The sequence below is a fragment of the Leucopleurus acutus genome (genome assembly GCF_964270905.1).
Source record: "Leucopleurus acutus genome assembly, chromosome: 16".
Classification (NCBI taxonomy): Eukaryota; Metazoa; Chordata; class Mammalia; order Artiodactyla; family Delphinidae; genus Leucopleurus; species Leucopleurus acutus.
The window spans coordinates 29,268,532-29,289,110 of record NC_139158.1 but is presented as its reverse complement, the minus strand read 5'-3'; the positions used below and the strand labels follow the sequence as shown (position 1 = coordinate 29,289,110).

The 20,579-nt window shown below is 48.8% G+C and overlaps 1 long non-coding RNA gene across 1 annotated transcript in view; it reads right to left on the bottom strand.

The window, feature by feature from the left end:
- Window positions 1–6,258: 6,258 nt before the first annotated feature.
- LOC309973592 overlaps window positions 6,259–20,579 on the bottom strand; it is a 32,732-nt gene continuing 18,411 nt past the window's right edge. The window contains exon 3 of the long non-coding RNA XR_014326827.1: window positions 6,259–6,708. This is a non-coding gene — a long non-coding RNA (uncharacterized lncRNA). The remainder of the gene's footprint in view (window positions 6,709–20,579) is intronic.

Sequence of the window (20,579 nt, the reverse complement as noted above, 5' to 3'; positions counted from 1 at the left end):
TTAAGATATTTGGAAATAAAATAAAATCCTTACAAAATAAAAATATTTTTTAGGACTTCCCTGCTGGCACAGTGGTTAAGAATCTGCCTGCCAACGCAGGGGACACACGTTCGAGCCCTGGTCTGGGAAGATTCCACATGCTGCGGAGCAACTAAGCCTGTGTGCCACAACTACCGAGCCTGCACTCTAGAGCCCGCGAGCCACAACTACTGAGCCTGCGTGCCACAACTACTGAAGCCCGTGCACCTAGAGCCCGTGCTCTGCATCAAGAGAAGCTACTGCAATGAGAAGGCCGTGCACTGCAAAGAAGGGTAGTCCCTGCTCGCCGCAACTAGAGAAAGCCTGCATGCAGCAACAAAGACCCAACGCAGCCAAAAATAAAAATAAATAAAAACAAAATTTTAAAAATATATATTTTTTAGAAGAAATATCCAGTCTTAAATCAACAGAAATAAATTCAGGTACATCTTTCAGAACAAAACAAAGCATATTTTTGGAAGGGGTGCCTGGACTCCAGAAGGTCCTCAGTGCATCAGGATGTCCGAGCTGGGTCCCCTGCCCTCCAGCCCTTTGAGAATCATGTGGTTTCTGACCAGGATCTTCCTGTTTTCAGATGATTCTGCCACAAACAGATGGTCATCACAAAAACATGAGGCACCATGTGACGGTCGCCTGGCCCTTCCTGTGGGCAGTGGCCCCTGCCCTGACTGGGGCAGGCACAAGGTTTAGTCCCTCTGGGCCCTGCTCCAGAGTAAGGAGACCTCGGGAGGAATCTGGCCAAAGTGACAGTGGCTCCATCCTCTGGCCAGAGAGTGGCATGGAGCTAAGTCAGGGTCTGAGCACCCTGGGTATTTACCCCAAAGGCAGCTTGGGAGGGGGGATACCTGGGCTCTGGGAGGTGGGGCCAGGCAGGGCCAGCTGTCACTATCATCAGCAACTTATTGCGAGGCATTTCCTGGACTGGGGCTCCTCTTGTACTGCTCACCTTTCCAGGCCTGAGCCTTTCTCTTCCTTATTAACATATTGTAAGCATGTTCCAGGCGCTGTCACCAGACAAACATCATCTCATTTCATCCCTACTCATCCTTGAAGAAGGAGCTATCATCACATTTCCTAATTCACTGATAAGAAAACTGAAGCACAGAGAGGTTAAGTGACTGGCTGAAAGTCACACAGCTCAGGACCCACAGTCTTGACAACCACTCTGTGCTGCCTCTACGCGGAAGGGTCAGAAACCCAGGTGCTCCATTCCAATAAACAAATTCCTACTGCTCACCAGCATCTCTACCCAGGAGAGCTGCTCCTCCCCCAGGTGCCCCACATCCTCAGGGCATCACTACCCACCAGTCACCCAGCCAGACACTCAAGCCTGACAACGCTTCCTCCGCAGTCATAAGTGTCTCTGGCGTCAGGCCCTTTCTCTCCAACCCTTCCCCTCACTATCAACTGTGTGACCTGGGGCAAGTCACTTGACTTCTCTGTGCCTCAGTTTCCCCATCTGTAAAATGGGGATAAAGATAGGTCTATTTCATAGAATCATCATGAGGTCAAAGTGATTTTTTTAATCTGTTATTTGTTTGTTTATTTTGGCTACATCGCACGGCTTGTGGGATCTCAGTTACCCAACAGGGGATTGAACCCGGGCTACGGGTGAAAGCCCAGAATCCTAATCACTAGGCCACCAGGGAACTCCCACAGTGATTTTTAAATTAAGAAACACACACACGCACATGACACTGTAAATCAACTGTACCCCAATAAAAGTTAAAAAAAACCCAAAACCAAAAAACAAACAAAAAACCCCACATTGTAAAGCCAACTATACCCCAATAAAAATTAACCACACACACAAACGCGGACACACACACATATATATAGGGGCTTATCATGACGCCTGGCACACAGTAAGAGCTCAACACTATTTAACTATCATAATTAGCATCTGCATCCAGAGCTCGGCACAGTGGATGGACACCAGAGACCCCACAGCAGATGTCTGGGAGGCCAGAGATGGTTTCCTGGGAAATGCAATCCTGTCCCCCCCAGCCAGGGGTCCTGTGGTGCTGTCCCCATGAGCCCGAGCATGAAGCATGAGCTCCTCAGGCTGTCTCATGAGTCCCAGCTGATGTCACCTACCCTCTCCTCCCCACAGAGCTCCCTCCAGTGAGCTGCTGCTCCCCTGCCCTCCCACCCCCAGGCCCTGCACAGGTGGCTCCTTCTCATGCTTCAGGGCTCAGCCCACATCCATGCCTCTCTGCCCCAGGTCACAGCACATGGCTCTTCTCCCTCTGGGCCCCACAACTTGTCAGTTTGGACCTGCTTGTCTGTTGACTGTCCCCCCACTGGAATGTTGTGCTGTAAGGGCCCGGACCTCGTCAGGTGCTCACAGCTGGATCCCCCCAGCAGGCACACCTGGCAGGTGTGTCAACAAGTGCTTGTGGAATGACCAAATACTGGAATCAGTGAAGGAACAAATGGGGTCTGGTCCCAACGCTCATTTTGCAGCCTGGGAAGCCAAAGCGGAGATGAGGTGACATCACAGGTCACATACACGGTGGGTGGCAGAACCAGACTGAGGTTATTATTATGAAATATTTCATAAGGACAAGGGGGCACATGCCATGCAGACAGAGCTCTGGATGACTTCCTCTTTGATTTGCCACCAGCCCTGCTGACACAGGCAGCTGAAGGCTCCATGAATCACTACCCTTCATCCCAATCACAGTCACCCCTGTGCCAGTGGAGGGACTGGCTGCGAGGTCTTTTCATTTGATGCTGGGATGGGGGCTCAGGATGCCCCCTCTGGCAGGTCACAAGAACACCCCGTGGGATGGGAAATCACGTCTTAACATCTGAGTCACAGCCAGGGTGTAGAATGGCATCGCCGGTAAGCGTGACTCCATGACATCCATTCCAAACTCATCCCAGCCTGCTTCTCCCCTCCACACAGCTTGGCTGTATTCAAGTCGGCTCACTGGCAAGATGCTGCCACGGAGGAAGGAAGCAAGACCAGAGAGGACAGAGCTGGTTTGGGGTGGGCAGCCTGGACCCTTGTCCCTTGTGGAGGGAGAGAACCAGGTCATGATACCCAGAAGAGCCAGGCCCACTAGGTGCCTATAGTGCTGAGTCCTCACCTCCACCCTCATGAAATGGGCAGAACTGTCTTATCTCCACAGATGCAGAAACAGGGCTCAGAGAGGTTGAGGGCTTTGCCCAGGGTCACACAGCTGGCCAGAATTACCTCGGGGCTGGAACTCCAGAGCCTTACACGCAGCGTTCCAGCTGATCGCAATCCACACTCCACCACGTGCCAAGTGTTAGAACACATCACTGCCTTTAGTTTTTTTTACAACAAACCTATGAGCTACGTGCTATTGTTAGCCCTGTTTTACAGAGGAGGAAACTGAGGCTTGGATAAGGGAGGCCATTTGCCCAGAGTCCACAGTCGGGGGCTGACAGGGGTAGGATTCGAACCCAGTGCATCTCCAGGGCGCATGAGCTTCCCTCTGCACCCGCCCTCCTCCTTCATCATCGACTCTTGGCTTCCACACAGTTGGGCAGGAGCAGGCGGGCTGACCCACACTGTGACCTCTGGGCCAAGGACACGGGTCTGCAACCACCTTCTTGCCCCAGGACTGCTTTCCCAGGCCTCCGGCTCTCCTAGCATTTGTGTAACTGGTCATTTTATTCACTTGTATGGCCTCCTGCCTTGGCCCTGCCTGATCCCCCATCCCCAGGAGCCCCTTTGAAAGAGTAAACGGAGCTGGAATGAGGGACTGACGCTGACGGATGGACAGATAGCCAGACAGCCTGGAGGCAGATGAGGACACAGCCGAGGGACCCAGACGGCTACGGTGAGTGTGAGAAAGCAGGTGATATACACGTGAAATGCTGGCGACAGATGTGAGCAGGGCAGATAAAGGAACCTGGGTCACTGCAGAGCAGAACAGAAATAAAAATGCTGATTTATCACCAGCTGGACACGGCCCCCTGGAGGCTAAGTGTGTGACTTTTAAAGAAATACCCTGAAAAATGGGTCTGGCTCAGCCGAGAGCCTTGGAATCCTTTTTTTTTCCTAATAGCTGAGGTATGATTCACATACCATACAGTTCACCCACTGAGTGTACATTTCAGTGATTTTTAGTATATTCAGAGCTGTGCAACCATCACACAGTCCACTTTAGAACATTTTCATCACCTCAGAAAGAAACCCCGTACGTTTTATTATCACCTCCCTGTTCCTCGTGCCCACTCCCCATAGCCTTAAGCACCCACTAATCTTTTTGTCTCTATAGATTTGCCTATTCTGGACATCTCCTATGAGTGGAATCATGTACTTTGGGGCCTTTTGTGTCTTTAGCATAATGTTGTCAAGGTTCACCCATGTTGTAGCACGTAGCAGTACTTCATTTCTTGGGGAGGGATAAATTAGGATTAACAGATACATACTACTATATATAAAATAGATAACCAACAAGGACCTACTGTATAGCACAGGGAATTCTATTCAATATTTTGTAATAACCTAAAATGGAAAAGAATCTGAAGAAGAATATAGATATATATAAGTATAACTGGATATATACAGAATATAGAATATATATAGGTCACTTGCTGTATACCTAAAACTAACACAAAATTGTAAATCAACTATACTTCAATAAAAAAATAAAAATAAAATACTTCATTTCTTTTTATTGACCAGTAACATTTCGTGGTACAGATACACCACATTTTGTTTATCTACTCATCCGACTGACTGACAGGGTTGTTCCCTCCTTTTGGTATTACGAATAATGCCGCTACGAACCTCCCTGTACAAATTTCTGTGTGTTTCTACTTCTCTTGGGTCCACACCTAGGAGTGGAAGTGCTGGTCATATGGGAAAGAACCTTGGAATCTTCTTCCAGATTTAGAGATCCTCCATAAACACATAGGCAAGAAATTCTACAAATAATCCCAGCACATCTTATGCAGGCTTCCTGCATGCCAGGTCCTGTTCTATATTCACTTGTAGAATCTTCACAGCAATATACTGATGAGACACTAGCATTATCTCAATGGTACAGACAAAGAAACTGAGGCACAACTCTGCCTGGCTCCTGAGAACCTGCTCTTAACACTAGACCAGAACAAGGTTTGTGATGGGTGAGAACAAGACCAAGGGCACCCGTGGGTCACACCCCAAGGACCTGAAGCAGTGGCTTCCCCTCCCTTCCTGGTGTGACCCCAAGGGACAAGCATCTCCCCAGGGGAGGAGCCCACTGAGGGCCCCCAGGCCTAGCCACACCCCTCCATCCTGGATGAGATTTTTCAAAGGAGGGGAGGGGGTGGGCTGGGGGAGATCTTTCCTCTGCCATCAGCGAATCTGACCACTTCCCTCTCCCTTCTCCCCCACGTCAGGACAATGGTCAAAAACTCGGTCCAAAAGCATTTAGTGAGCACTTACTACATGCCAGGCACTGTGCTGTGCACAGAAGATCCTGCCAGGAGCAAAACAGACACAACCCCTGGAGCTGACACTCTAGGCGGGAGAAAGACAACACACTGCATAATAATAAATATATACGGCCCCCATAGCAGCGGGTTCCTCCTGGCAACCGATACACGAATCCCTCCTCTGTCGCAGAACAAAGGACCCCATTCCCTCCCCACAGGGGATGGGTACAGCAGTGGGGTTGGCCAGGTGCCACGTGACGCACGCACACACTTAAGCAGGGCAAAGGGGCACACATTGGGTCTGAAACAGGAAAGACATCCTCACACAAGGCGATGAGGCTGAGGGGCCTCTTTAGTTCCTGGTAAGGAAGTGTTCTGGGCCCAAGGCCACTCTATGAGGCCAAGTCCAGGTTAAAAGACTGCACACTCAAGACCCCTTCCCAGCACAAGGCAATGCAGATCAAACCCAAACATCTACAGCTGGAGGCAAACGCAGAGATGAGCTTAGTCCAGGGTTTCTCAGTATCAGCCATACTGACATCTGGGGCTGGAGAACCCTCTGCTGTGGAGGGCTGTCCCGTGCACCGCAGGGTGTCAGCAGCATCTCTGCATTCTACCCACTAGATTACGGCAGCGCTCCCCACTCTGCAGCTGCAACAGCCATCCAAGTCTTCGGGGTTACAATCACCACCCCCACCAGTTGAGAACCACTAATCTAGATAAACCGTGTCCGATTACACATGGGGAAACGGAGGCCGAGAGAGGTTAAAGAATCAGAACAGCTACCACAGACTGGGCACCTACCTGGTGTTGACCCGACGCCAAGGGCTCTAGACGTTATCATCTTGAATCTTCGGCACCATCCTAGGAGGGAGGCGTTACCACCTCCCTTTCACACATGCAGAATCTGAAGCTCAGAGAGGCCAAGGGACTTTCCCCGGGCCACACAGCAGGTGAGTGGCCATCAGAACAGGGCATCCCTGACTTGGGGTCCAAGCAGCCGCCTCCAAGAGCTGAAGGTGAGGTTCATTGAGGGAGTTTTGGTAAACAGGCAACAGCTGCTGGCAAATTCTTTCATTCCATCTGTTGACATGTCTGTCATCAACTGCAAACATCTGTGGGTTTCCACCGGGGTCCGCTTGACTCCTTCCCGTCCCCGTGGTCTGTCAGGCATGCGCAGAATTACAGGTTTCCGAGCTGATGGGCCACCTTTGGCCTGTATTATCCCGGGTCTCAGTGGGCAGGTGGCCCTGGTGAATATGTAACCATCTGTCATAATAAAATCATAAGCTGTCAGAGCTGGATGCAGCCTCAGAACGTACCTGATTCAGCATCTGTGTTCTCCAGGCAGGAACTGGGGGCCCGGGGGTGAGGGGAACACCATGCTCAAGGTTACATAGGGAGCTGGGGCGGGGCCAGAAAGAGGACCAGCTGAGACAGAATGCACATACCATACAATTCACTCTCTCACAGCGTACAGTTCAATGGCTTTTAGTATATTCCTAGAACTGTGCAACCATTCTCACAATTGAGAACATTCTCATCACCCTTCCCAAAACCATTGGCAATCACCCCACCCCACCCTCGTTTTCCTCCCCCAACTCTCCAAGCCCCTGACAACCACTAATTTCTGTCTTTATGGCTTTGCCTATTCTCAATGTTTCATGTAAATGGAATCATACAGTCTCTGGTCTTTGGTGACTAGCTTCTTTCACTTCGCATAATGTTTTCAAGATTCATCCGTGTCTGTAACAGGGCTGCATTCCTCTTTAAGGCTGAATAATATTCCATTGTATGGATAGACCACATTCTATGTGTCTGTTCATCCATTGATGGACATTTCCATTGTTGCCACTAGACTGTTTTCTTGGTAACTTCCATTGATCGAGAGCTTCCTATGTGCCAGCCTGAGCACCTGACTTGCAGACAGATCAAACAGCCCTGGAGGAGGCAAAATTTTTCCCATTTCACAGTCAGGGAAACCGAGGCTCAGAGGAGCCGAGGGACCAGCTCAAGGCTCCAAATCAGAGGTGTTCTCAGAGGCCCCAAACTGGCAGCCTGGGGGCCAACATGAACTGCACTCTGGTTTGGCCTGAAAAGCATTTCATAGTTGCTTGAATTAGCTGCAAACATTTGAAACTTCAGGGTTTTTTGTGTTAAAAAAAAAAAAAAGGATTTCTAGCTTCTCTTGAAAAAAATAATAAAAAATCACAAGATCTAGCCACACAGGGCCTGTCTTTCCCTTTCCAGGAGTTTAGAGACAGCTGCTGAGAGATGTGCTGTCCCCTCAGGACAGGACTGTGCTCTCTCCCATCCCCCAGCCCACCTGCTGGGTTAGGGTGACCCACCATCCAGCTTGCCCAGGACTGTCCCAGTTTTAAAACTGAAGGTACAGGGCCCAGGAAACCCCTCAGTCCTAGGCAAGCGGGATGGCTGGTCACCCTACTGGCCTGGAAGCCCCATCGCCTGCCAACCCTGCCACCCATCACTCCCCCCAAGACCCTTACACTATAAGTCACACATCAGCTTTGGTCCAGCGTCTGGTGTTCTCAGCTATGGTTTTCTTCTACCATTTCTTCCCCTGCCCACATTCTCTAGGCCCCAACTTCTCATGCGTCCTGGGCAAAATGAGAAATATAAAGAGTCTGAATTCCTCATTAACCTGGACTAACTCCATTTCAACTCTTGTCCATTCTGAGAGATGGAGGCCTTCCTGCTGTGAGGAACCTCCTTTCTTCTATGAAACAACAGGGGAGGGGAGATCGTTGGTGAGGTTTTTAATGTCTTCATTAGGTAAAATAAAAAGTTAGCCATCTCATGTCCAACCTCAATTTTTTAAAATAAACTTTAAATTTTAGAATAGTTTTAGATTTAGAGAAAAATTGTGAAAGGAACACAGAGAATTCCATATACTCATATCCAACTTCCCCTGTTATTAACATTGATACATTATTATTTACTAAGGTCTGTGCTTTATTCAGATTTCCTTAGTTTTTTTCCTAAAGTCTTTTTTCTGTTCCAGGATCCCATCCAGGACACATTACATGTAGGTTCCTCTGGACTGTGACAGTTTCTCAGACTTTCCTGGCTTTTGATCACCTTGACACTTTTCAGGAATATTTATCAAGTCCCTCAACTGGGATTTGTCTGATGGTTTTCTCATGATTAGAATGGGGTTGTGGGGGCTTCCCTGGTGGCACAGTGGTTAAGAATCCACCTGCCAATGCAGGGGACATGGGTTCGAGCCCTGGTCCGGGAAGATCCCACATGCCGCGGAGCAACTAAGCCCGTGCGCCACAACTACTGAGCCTGTGCTCTAGAGCCCGTGAGCCACAACTACTGAGCCCGCGTGCCACAACTATTGAAGCCCGCACGCCTAGAGCCCGTGATCCGCAACAAGAGAAACCACCGCAATGAGAAGCCCACACACCACAACGAAGAGTAGCTCCCGCTCGCCACAACCAGAGAAAGCCCGTGTGCAGCAACGAAGAACCAACACAGCCAAAAATAAATAATAAATAAATAAATTTAAAAAAAAAAAAAAGAATGGGGTTGTGGGACTTCCCTGGCCGACGGACTTCCCTGGCCGTCCAGCGGTTAAGACTCCACTTCTACTGCAGGGGACACAGGTTGGATCCCTGGTCAGGGAACTCAGATCCCACATGCCGTGCGGGTTGTGTATTTTGGGAGGAAGACCCCAGAGGTGAAAGGCCATTTTCATCACCATCATATCAAGGGTACGTGCCCTGAAGATGACCTATCATGGTTGGTGGTGACCTTGATCACCTGGCTGATCGAGGTAAATAATTTGGAATTCTTTTGTGTGGGAAATTCATCTCTCCTCCAAATTAAAAAAACTATCATATATATATATATATATATATTTTTTAACTTTCTATCAGCAAAGCCCTAATCCTGGCTTCACCACTGCAGGCTCCAGCTGGCCATATGGGATTTGCCAGAGAGAGACAGAGCCCCCTCTGTGTGCCAGGCCTATGTGGGGTATTTTTATTTCACATAAAAGGGTGCTTTCTGGCAAAATGGGGCTCAGCCTCCCCAATTTACAGAAGAGGCTCAGAGAGGCGAATGGAGCCCCAGGTCACACGCTGTGAGTGGCAGCTGCTGGGTTTGAACCCCCTTCTCACCTCCCTCCCCAGCCACCCCTGAGCTGGCTTGCTAAAGATAACTGCTAGCAGCAGGAAGACACCAGGCCACGGAGGCGGGGAAATTATACCAGCCTGGATCCTCCGCTCTCAACCCACGGGGTCCCACCCACCCGCAGGGAGACATCCCACGGCGCGGACCTTCAGCTGCTGCTGCTCCGGAAACCTGGAGTTAGAAAATGGAAAAGGTCTGGAGATGAACCGCAGGACGCCCCAGCCAGAAGGGCGCCACCTGGCGTCGCCCCTCCCCCAGCGCCCTTTATACGGGGCCGGCCTGGTGGGCGCCCACCCACTGGGAGAAGCCTGAACATGTCTTTAAGGGAGGCTTGGCTTACTCCCCGGACCACATCCTGAGGCTCATCTTCGTCATCCCCCTGCCTCCAGCGGGGCTGGGCTGGGCAGTGGTGAAACCCGGGGGGCTACTCCTGAAGGAAAGTCTGGGAGTCCTGGACCCCACTTTTGACCTCTAAGGTTCCCCTGGTGCCCTGGGAAATGCAGCTCAGGTTCCCCGGCAGGAGCACTGGACTGGGGGGTATCCTGAGAGGCTGATCTACCCCTTGGGAGAGCCCTTCCTGCTCTGTGGGCCTGGGGGTCCTCCTCTGTAAACTGGGGTAAGAGCTGACTCCCCGGGAACTGCCCAGTCCCCTGCTTCCAACCCGGACGCAGCTGGCCCAGCCGCCTCCGACGGGGTCCTCTGGGCCTCCGTGGCGCGTCCCCTGCTCTCTGCCACCCCCTACAGGTCATGTATGGAAAGGCAACTTGGCTGAAAGCACCCAGAAGGGGACTGAGAACTAGGTTTCTAGACCGGCATTCCTGGGTTCCCATCCCGGCTCTACCACCTGCTAATGGAACCTCAAGTGTGCCACTGAACCCCTCAAAACTTAACCCAATGCTTTGTCATTTATAAAATGCATATAAACAGGTGAGGAGGACATCTATGCATCTCTGTGGTAACATTTGCCCAGGAAATTATTGCCTCCAGCCTTGTCCACTCTGCATCCTCAATGCTGTTGTGTCCACCCACCCACCTCTGCCCGAGCTGGGCCTTCATCCTCTCTCCTGAATCACTGCCTAGACCTTCAAGTGGCCTCCAGTCTCCACTTTAATCCACACTCCTAACTCCACCCAGGGTTCTCTTTCTAAAACACAGGTCTCATGAGTAACTCTCCTGCATGCAATACTCAGTGGTCCTCTATCGATAAAGTCACACCCTTCACAACATTCAAAACCTTTCCCCTCATATCTGTCAGAATGGCTATTATCAAAAAGACAAGAGAGAAAAAAAAAAAGACAAGAGATAACAAGGGCTGGCGAGGATGTGGAGGAAAGCGAACTCTAGTGCATAGCTGGTGGGAATGCAACTTGGCTCAGTCACTATGGAAAACAGTATGGAGTCTCCTCAAAAAATTAAAAATCTAAATACCATATGGTCCAGCAATTCCAGTCCTGGGTATATATCCTAAGGAAATTAAACCACTATCTCGAAAAGATATCTGCATGTTCATTGCAGCGTTACTTACAGTAGCCAAGACATGGAAACCACTGAAGTGTCCGTCGACGGATGAATGGATAAAGAAAATGTGGTAAACATATACAATGGAATAGTACTCAGCTATAAAAAAGAACGAGATCTTGCCGTTTGTTACAACATGGATGGATCTTGAGGGCATTATGCTGAGTGAAATAAGTCAAAGAAAGAAAACTACTGTATGATCTCACTTTATAGGTGCAATCTAAAAAAGCTGAATGATACAGAAAACAGATTGGTGATTGCCAGAGGCCAGGGGGGCAGGTAGGACTGGGGAGGCATGAAATGGGTGAAGGGGGTCAAAAGGGACAAACTTCCAGTTATAAGATAAATAAGTTCCGGGAATATAACATACAGCATGGTGATTATAGTTAACAATAATGTATTGTATAGTTGAAAGCTGCTAAGAGAGGAGATCTTAAAAGTTCTCATCACAAGAAAAAAAAATGTAACTATGCGAGGCGATGAATGTTAACTAAACTTATTGTGGTGTCATTTTACAATATATACATATATCAAATCATTATGTTGTATGCCTGGAACTAATACAATATTACATGTCAAATGTATCACAAAAAAACCCCAAAAAACAAAAAACCTGTTAGACTGGGGGCCTTGTCTTGTCTCTGATCCAATCATTTACCATTTCTTTTTCCATCCTGGGCTCCTGCATATGAATCCACTGGCACCCTCTGCACCCCCTCACCCTATGGTGATTCCCAAATCTGGGCCTTTGCATGTGCTATTCCTGCTGCTGGAAGACATTGCCTGTATCTCTGTCCACTATTTGTCATTCAGGATACAGCTCAAATGTCCCCACTGCTGAAAAGCCTTCTTTCCTTCCCACTCCCTGCCCTGCCCTGCCCTGCCCTGCCCAGAGAAGAGTGGGTCCCTCCTTTGACTTGTCCTTCAGGCATCTGCTCGGGATCCACCTCATCCAGGAAGCCATCCCTGACCACTCCATACCCCCAAGGTCTTGAGTTGGGATAGTGTGCCTTTGGTCTGTCTGACCTTGGGTACTGAGCGCTGTGAGGTCAGGGGCTGTGTCTGAGTACTCGGGTATCCCTGACCCAATCACGGCTCGGCATGGAGGAAGAAGTCAGTTGGGGTTTGGTGGATGGGTGAATAAATAAATGAATGAATGAACGAAAGAATTTGGACAAGCAAGTTAGAACTGGTGATCACAGGAAGGGTTCTTGAGAGCTACTTGGAGGACCCCTTGGCTTCATGGGAGGTAGAAAAGGCTTTGCTCTGACACAGATCATGGCTCCTTTGACCCCCTCTAAGCCTGTTTCTCCACAGGCAAACTTGGGAAAATATTAAGCCATTGCCCAGGTGGTTATAAGGATTGACTGGGATCACAGTGCTATTGGTTTATAGCCTGGAACCCGAAAGCCTTATGTCAAAGCTCATGGGACCTTTAGGTGTTTAGGCTTCATGATGGGATTCTAGGAGGGAGTGTCCAGGACACACAGTGCCCCAAGTCTCCAGTGCCCACCCTCCACCCCTTCCACCCACCACTGGGCCCTCTGTGCCTAACACTGGCCACCAGTCTGCTCTTCCGGCTGCGCCCCCGGCAGGCTTTTCCAGGGTCTGGGCTTTAGCCTCTCTCGGCCCCTCAGTCTCTGCAATCCTCCCTGCATCCCTGCTCCCCCGGGACATCCATCAGCGTCTGGCCAGCTGCTGTCCAGAGCAGCCACTTCCGACCGGCCCCCCCATCCATCACCGCAGCCCAGGGGACTTCAGCCCAGCTGCAGCCATCAGCCCCAGCACCCACCCCGGGGCTGGGGTTCCCGGCAGCCTCTCTGCTTAACCCCAATTCTGGAAATGGACAGCAGCTGGGTGGGGGCGGGTAGGGAAGACCCTCCACTCCAGCTGTTAGGAGGGGACACCCCTACAACTGACCTGCTGACAGAGGCCTTTTGCAGGCCACCCAGTCAAAGGGAATAGGAGCCTGATTTTCACAGCAGCAATGACAGCTGACCTCTATTGAGCGTTTACTGTGTGTTCCGATCCTCCGCCAAGCACATTCCCTGCCTCTGCTAATTCAATTGTCAAAACAAAACAAAACAAAGACAACCCATGAGGGGGAACTTCCCTGGCGGTCCAGTGGTTAAGACGTTGCCTTCTAATGCAGGGGGTGCGGGTTCGACCCCTGGTCGGGGAGCTAAGATCTCACATGTCTCTCAGCCAAAAAACCAAAACATAAAACAGAAGCAATACTGTAACAAATTCGATAAAGACTTTAAAAACGGTCCACATCAAAAAAACAAACAAAAAGAACCCATGAGGTTGGTTCTGTTATCATCCCACTTCATAGGTGGGGAGACAGAGGTTCAGAGAGATGCTGTGACTTGCCCACAGTCACGCGGCGGGGAAGTGCCACAGCTGGGATTCAGACCCAGACTGAACGATTCTGGAATCCACGCTCCTTCTACCCTACACAGATGCCTGAGTGGAAGTACATGGAAGACAGAGGGAAATAAGGACCAGGGTGGAGGGGAAAGAGGGATTCCTGCTCAGAGAGGCATTCCTTGGGAGCTTTGAGAGATGGGCAAGATGTGGGTGGGCAGAGGACTGATGGGGATGTGTGCTTAGCAGGGGAACACCTTGAGCAAAGGCATGGAGGTGGGAGCCTGAACCACCATCAGTGCAAAAGAGCGAGAGTCAGCGAGATACACAAGACACACACACAGAGTGAGGCTTGTAGGTGATGTGGATGTGTGTGAATGACTGCATTTGTTAGTGATTGTGACTGTGTGTGTGTGTGTGTGTGTGTGTGTGTGTGTGTGTAAAATTTTGAAAGGCTTTGAAATGGGCAAAAAAGATGACTGGTGTCTTGCCTAGTGCACCCTTCTGGGTTATCTTGGCCTTTCATCATCTTCAAGGTATTTCACACGATGTAGAAAAGCGACTGTAATGCAAATTATTCTCCTCCATAGAAATGCAAATTACTTGCATCCGGTAGAGACACAATTGATTTCTGCCCTGGCACACTGACCAGTTTTGCACCTATTTGTAAGTTCATTTCAGCACTCCTAATTGCCTGCGTTTGTGTGTGTGTGCGCTTTTTAATCCTCCTTTGAATTGGCTGTAACATCTTACTAGTTCCCTCATAAATTCATGAGTCAAATAAAATCTTTGACATATGTTCAAAGATTTTATATTTGTATGAGAGTCCTGAGTTTCCTTTCTTAAAAATATGTTCCTTTACCAGGGCCTATGTGCCTGCCTGCTCAGGGGCTGCAAAGCCTGCACACCCCCTGCCCCCTGCCCTGGTGCCCCTCAGGCTCTGGCCTGTCCAGCTGACCACAGACAGTATGCCCCCCTGTGGGATGCCCAGACCAATCATGGTTCTTGTGACATTAGTCAGCACTTACTACACGCCCAGCACTGGACTGAGCAATTTAAATGTCTGAGATCGACTCTTTCTCCCAACACTGCTGTGAGGCAGGTGGTCTCATCGCCCCCATTTGACAGATGGGGAAACTGAGGATCAGAGAGGTGAAAAAGTCAGCTAGAGAGAAAATGCCAAGGCCAGGATTTGAACCTCAGCCATCTGACTCCCGTGCCCATGGGTTCCTCCACCATCTACAAGTGAGTGGGTTACTCTAGCTGCTCCAGCTCAGAGAAGGTAGGAACAAGGGCTCCCAAAGGCCAAGCCCCAGCCCTGCCACAGAGCAGTAGGGGAGGCTGCTCCTCAGTGGGGAGCACCTACTATGTGCCAGGCCCCAGCCAGGCACTTCACATGCACACTCCCACAGTGTCCTCACCATAGTGAGGCAGGTCCTGCCTCATCCCCATTGGACAGAGGAGGAAACAGGCTCAGAGAGGTTAAGCAACTTGTCCAAGGTCACAGAGCAGAGCTGGGATTTGAACCCAGGTCAGTGTGTCTCCCAAGTCTGGTCCAGGTTCAGTCTGCCTTCCCCTGGTCTGCAGGGGGGTCACTTATCCCAGCCGGGGTTCAGAGGGGACTACAGTCAGCAGTGGTGGACATTGGTCCCCTCCCCGACCTGCTTCCTGCCTGGGAGATACAGACAGTCCCTTCAGAAGGAGCTGGAGTTCGGAGTGCCAGGTGTGCCAGACCCACCCTGCCCCCTTCTCCAAGAACGGTCTGGGGCCTCCCAATCAGATGAAACTGGGGCTTCGCTGCTGTCTGCATGCTCCTCCGTACCTCAGCCTCAGTTCCCACACCCGGAATCCTGCTCCCGCCACCATGCACAAAGCCTAGCTCACTTGTTAAACCACATAGCACAAGGTTAAAAGGAGCCCGCCGGTGCTTCCTGTCTCAGTAAGTGGCACCTCCACCCACACATGAGCACAGCTGTTATGCACGCCCATAGCACCATGAACTCCTGGGTAACATGTATCACAGTTATGACTGAAAATCCCACGAGGTCCTCTCAGTTTCGCTGTGAACCTGAAACTGCTTCAAAAAATTAAAGTCTTAAGAGACAGTTTTTTTTTTAATCCCATGAGAGTATCTACGAATCTGTCCCCAAAATACAAATCCATGTATGCACAAGGTTTTGTTGTTGCCATTGCAGCACTAATAGTATCAGCAAAGACTGGAAACAATACAAACATGTACCAGGAGGAAACTGGTTGAATAAAATGGACATCCACAGAAGAGAGCGCTACACAGCTGTGAAAAGGAACAAAGATGCTCTTTTTTTTTTTTTTTTTTTTTTTTTTTTTGTGGTACGTGGGCCTCTCACTGTTGTGGCCTCTCCCGTTGCGGAGCACAGGCTCCTGACGCGCAGGCTCAGCGGCCATGGTTCACGGGCCCAGCCACTCCGCCGCATGTGGGATCTTCCCGGACCGGGGCACGAACCCGTGTCCCCTGCATCAGCAGGCGGACTCTCAACCACTGCGCCACCAGGGAAGCCCCCCAAAGATTGCTGTCTTAATCCTGCACTGGAGTGATCTCCAGAATGTATGATTAAGTGAAAAAAGCAAAAATAGAATCCAAGGAGCAGAACTGTGTAGGCAAAGTATTCTATCTTCTGAATATGTGTGGGGTGTGTATACATTTGCTTATATTTTCAAAAAGAAACAATGGAAAGATAAAGCAGAAGCTAACAAAAGTTGTTACCTATGGGGAGAGAGGTAATTAGCCAAAGGGAAAGATGTGGAAGCTGGACTTCACTGAGTGTATCTGGTTTTAGAGTATTTCGTTTGTAAATGCAAACTTACAAAACTGTAAAGCCAAGACAAAAAAAGCAATCCCTTAAAATAAAAATACCCAACAGAAATGAGTAAACCTGACTAAATGTCAACTTGGCAAACACACTAAGAAGGATTATTGGAAGTGACTTTAAAACAGCATTTTGATTGTACATCCCTAATGGGCTTTAACCTAAGGACCACAGAATCACAAAGAAACAGGAGCACAACGAAATCCTCAACAGCGCTCAGTTATCTTACAGGTAGTGATTATATCGGTATTATTAGGTTGAAACTGTCTGCTTTATAATATAGGATAAAGAAGATAAGAAATTGGATCAATATTGTTAGGAACAAAGGTTTTCTGTGTAAAAATAAAAAAAGAGATACATAAAATCAAATAAGTTAACTGAAAACCTTGTCATCTTAAATGTGAATGATAATTATCATTGCCTCCAGCTTTAAGCCTAGATGCAGTGATAACCCAGTGGGAATGAACATCCCTAATGTCTAGATTGTGATTCCTAACTCCCATTTATTGCCAAAAGGAACAGGGCTCCTCTGAGAAACAGCTGATTCCAGGTAGAAAATGCATGAGATGAATCTGGGACATGTCATCCATAAATCAAGAAAACTGTCAAAGACTACAGAGGTCATGTCGAAAAGAAGCAGGGTGCAGGGGGAAGAGACTCCCATTTACTTGTGCTGGGTACGGTTCTAAGCACTTTATAAGTATTAACTCACCCTTAGGAAAATTACTTGACATCATTTAATCCTCACAATAAGCTTGTTATGAGATTTGTATGATTATGCTCATTTTACAGATGAGCAAACTGAGTCCCAGACGACGAAGGAAATTGCCTAAGATCACGCAGCAGTTAGACGGCTGAGTGAGGATTTGAATCCATGCCCTTAGCCATCTTCTAAGCTGTCTCTTCATTAATGCAGGATGATCAGCATCGACGTAGAAAAGGAAAATAAAGAAAATGGCCCAAGGCTTGGTACAGGCCAGTCTGGGGATTGTTTAGAACCACAGAGAGTACCCCCAGTCCCTCCTTGTTGGGCCACCTGTGCCAGGGTGCTCAGAGGCTGACCCCAGTGGGGATCAAGGACCAGTTGTGATGTGCTCGGCCCCATACCCTGGTCAGCTGCAGACCACGCTCCCATAATGCTCAGCCTCCCTACAGCCACTCCTCACATCCTCCTGACTCTCTTGGGGCCACGTGGGCTCTCTTCCTCAAGACCACCACTTCAGAGCAGCTCACCATTTACTTCCTCACAATGCCCAGCCAGGTGGGAATGGGCATTCCCATTGCTCAGATGGGGAAACTAAGGCTCGGAGAGGTATTGAGCTTTCCGAGCTCATGGCGCTTGGGAAGAGGCTGATTCTGGCATCCGTGCCCTTGTCCCACCCTCTCTCCTTCCTCTGTTGGCTCGTTCTCTTTGGAAGGCTGAGATGGGGTGCTGGCGGTCCATGCTGAGGAGTGAGTTACCCTCATTTTGGTGTGTGTCATGTCCCCAGCTTCAGCTGGGAGCTTGAAGGAGGGGCCTGCGTACATGAGCTTGAGGCAAGAAGGCTGCTTTCCCCCAAGAGAGAGGAGCCTGCCATCCAAAGCACCCTGGACATCTCCCGCCCTCCGTGTCCATACAGCCACTGCACCCAACCAGTTCTACCTCCAGAACACTCCTGGAATCTGTTCCCTCTTCACCTAAAGCCACCACCCTGGCCCAGGCCACCATCCGCTCTCACCTGGACTGTGGAAGCCTCCCACCCAGCGCCCCCCTCCCCGCTTCCTCCCTCATATCCTCCAATCCACTGCAAGAGAGAAAGGGCAGATTCCAGACGTGTTTTGAAGGTGGGATTGACAGCATTTGTGACAAATGGGAAAATGAATATATTTAGTTTCTGCCATCATCAATGTGCCTCCCTTTTCTACCTAGGCCTGATTTTATTTCTTTTTAGGTAACCAGTAAGGTGGAAATACCAGGCTCTCCACAAGGCCTGGAGGCTGGGCCAAGCCCCCACCATTCCCTGCCCGCTCTACCCCCCAGCCCAGCCCTCCACTTTCTGCTGAAGGCTGTTTAAGAGGCAGCAAATCAATGCTTAGGAGCAAGGATCTCACACTCTCTGCAGCGACTAAAAGGCAAGGAAGTAAAAGAGAGAATCGTTATAGCTTACGAGGGATTTAAGAGACATACCAGCCAGATGCAATGCACAGACTTTGTCTCTTGATTTGAACCATCAAACACATTTAGAAAACAAACGGGGTCGGGTGGGGAGATGGGATTTGAGAGGATATTACAGAACCATGAACTTCTTGTAGGTGTGGTGTGAAAGTGGTGATTAAAAGAAAACGTAGTTATTTCAGAAAGTTCACATCACAGAGATACATTCTGAAGAATTTATGAATGAAATGCTTAGATGATATGATTTGTGATGGAAGAATCCGGCGGGGAAATGGGTGGGGGCAGAGCTGCAACCAGATTATTTAGAGGAAGGTGCACCTTTCTCAAAAGATACGGAGGCTCCTTAAAAAACTAAAACTAGAGCTACCATATGATCCTGCAATGCCACTCCCGGCCGAAAGTCATAATTTGAAAAGATACATGCACCCCTATGTTCACTGCAGCACTATTCACAATAGCCAAGACATGGAAGCAACCTAAACGTCCACTGACAGATGAATGGATAAAGGAGATGTGGTACATTTATAAGATGGAATACTACTCAGCCATGAAACAGAATGAAATATGCCATTTGCAGCAACATGGATGGACCTAGAGATTATTATACTAAGTTAAGTAAGTCAGACAGAGAAAGACAAATATATGATATTGCTTATATGTGGAATCTAAATAAATTTGATACAAATGAACTTATATACAAAACAGGAATAAACCCACAGACAAAGAAAACAAACTTATGGTTACCAAAGGGGAAAGGGGTCGGGGGGGAGAGATAAATTAAAAGTTTGGGATTAACACATACACACTACTACATATAAAATAAATAAACAGGGACCTACTGTGTAGCACAGGGAACTACATTCAGTATTTTGTAATAACCTATAAGGGAAAAGAATCTGAAAAAAACAGATATATATGTACGTGTAACTGAATTTCTTTGCTGTACACCTGGAACTAACACAACATTGTAAATCAAATATACTTCAATTAAAAAATAATTAGATATATACAACACTATGTATAAAATAGATAACTAACGAGAACCTACTGTATAGCCCAGGGAACTCTACTCAATGATCTGGGAAGGAAATCCAAAAAAGGGGATATGTATACATATATCTGATTCAATTTACCATACAGCAGAAACTAACACAACACTGTAAAGCAACTGTGTTCCAATAAAGATTTTTTAAAAAATCATTAGAAAAAGATATACTTCACATGATTCCAGTAAAAGCATGGTGTCTAGAACTAGAGCAGCCTGTGGTTTACCGATGCTGAACATGGGGGGAGCACTCTTGGGCTGGGGACACTTACTGATTAAACTCTTATCCTGTTTACTCTTGTCTAAATCAGGGATGGATGTGAGGATATTGGAGCTAGACTGTGGAGTTCAAACCTTGCTCTGACACTTCTTTGCGTGTGACCTTGGCCAGGCACAGTCCCACTGTGTGCCTCAGTTTCCCCATCTGTCAAGGGGGGGTGTAATAATGTCTGCCTGACAGAATTGTGGTGAGAGTCACAGGAGTTAACCAGCATGTCACCAGCACTAAAGAAACGTTAGCTCTGATTATTGCTATCAGGTAATATTTGAGTGTTCCCATGATTTTTTTTTCACATTTCATTTGTCTGAGCCGATCTGGACCCCCTGGGGAAGACACAGAACACCTGGCTTTGTTGTTCTTGTTTTAAATAGATATATTGAGCTATAATTCACATACCATGCAATTCCCCCACTTAAAGAGTAAAGTTCAGTGGGTTTTTCTTGTGTCATCCATCACCATAATCGGTTTTAGAACGTTGCCCCCAAAGAGGCCACTGCTTCAGGGAAGGGGTGGGGTAGTGACTCTGAGCCCCCTGTGACTTCTCTTCTGGCAGAAGGGGTGGGCTGTGGGGACCGCCACCTCCCCACAGCTCCTCTGGGGTGGGAGCAGCCAGCCCGTCCTGCAGTGTTCTTTAGGGACACCAGGGACGAGCCGGCCAGCCTGGGCTCCAGACCCACTGCATTTACTGCAATCATGCGAAGTACCTCTTTAGAGAAAGGTGACTGCAGACCTCCGTGCGGCTCTCTCTAGGTCGATGATAACCTGCCACAA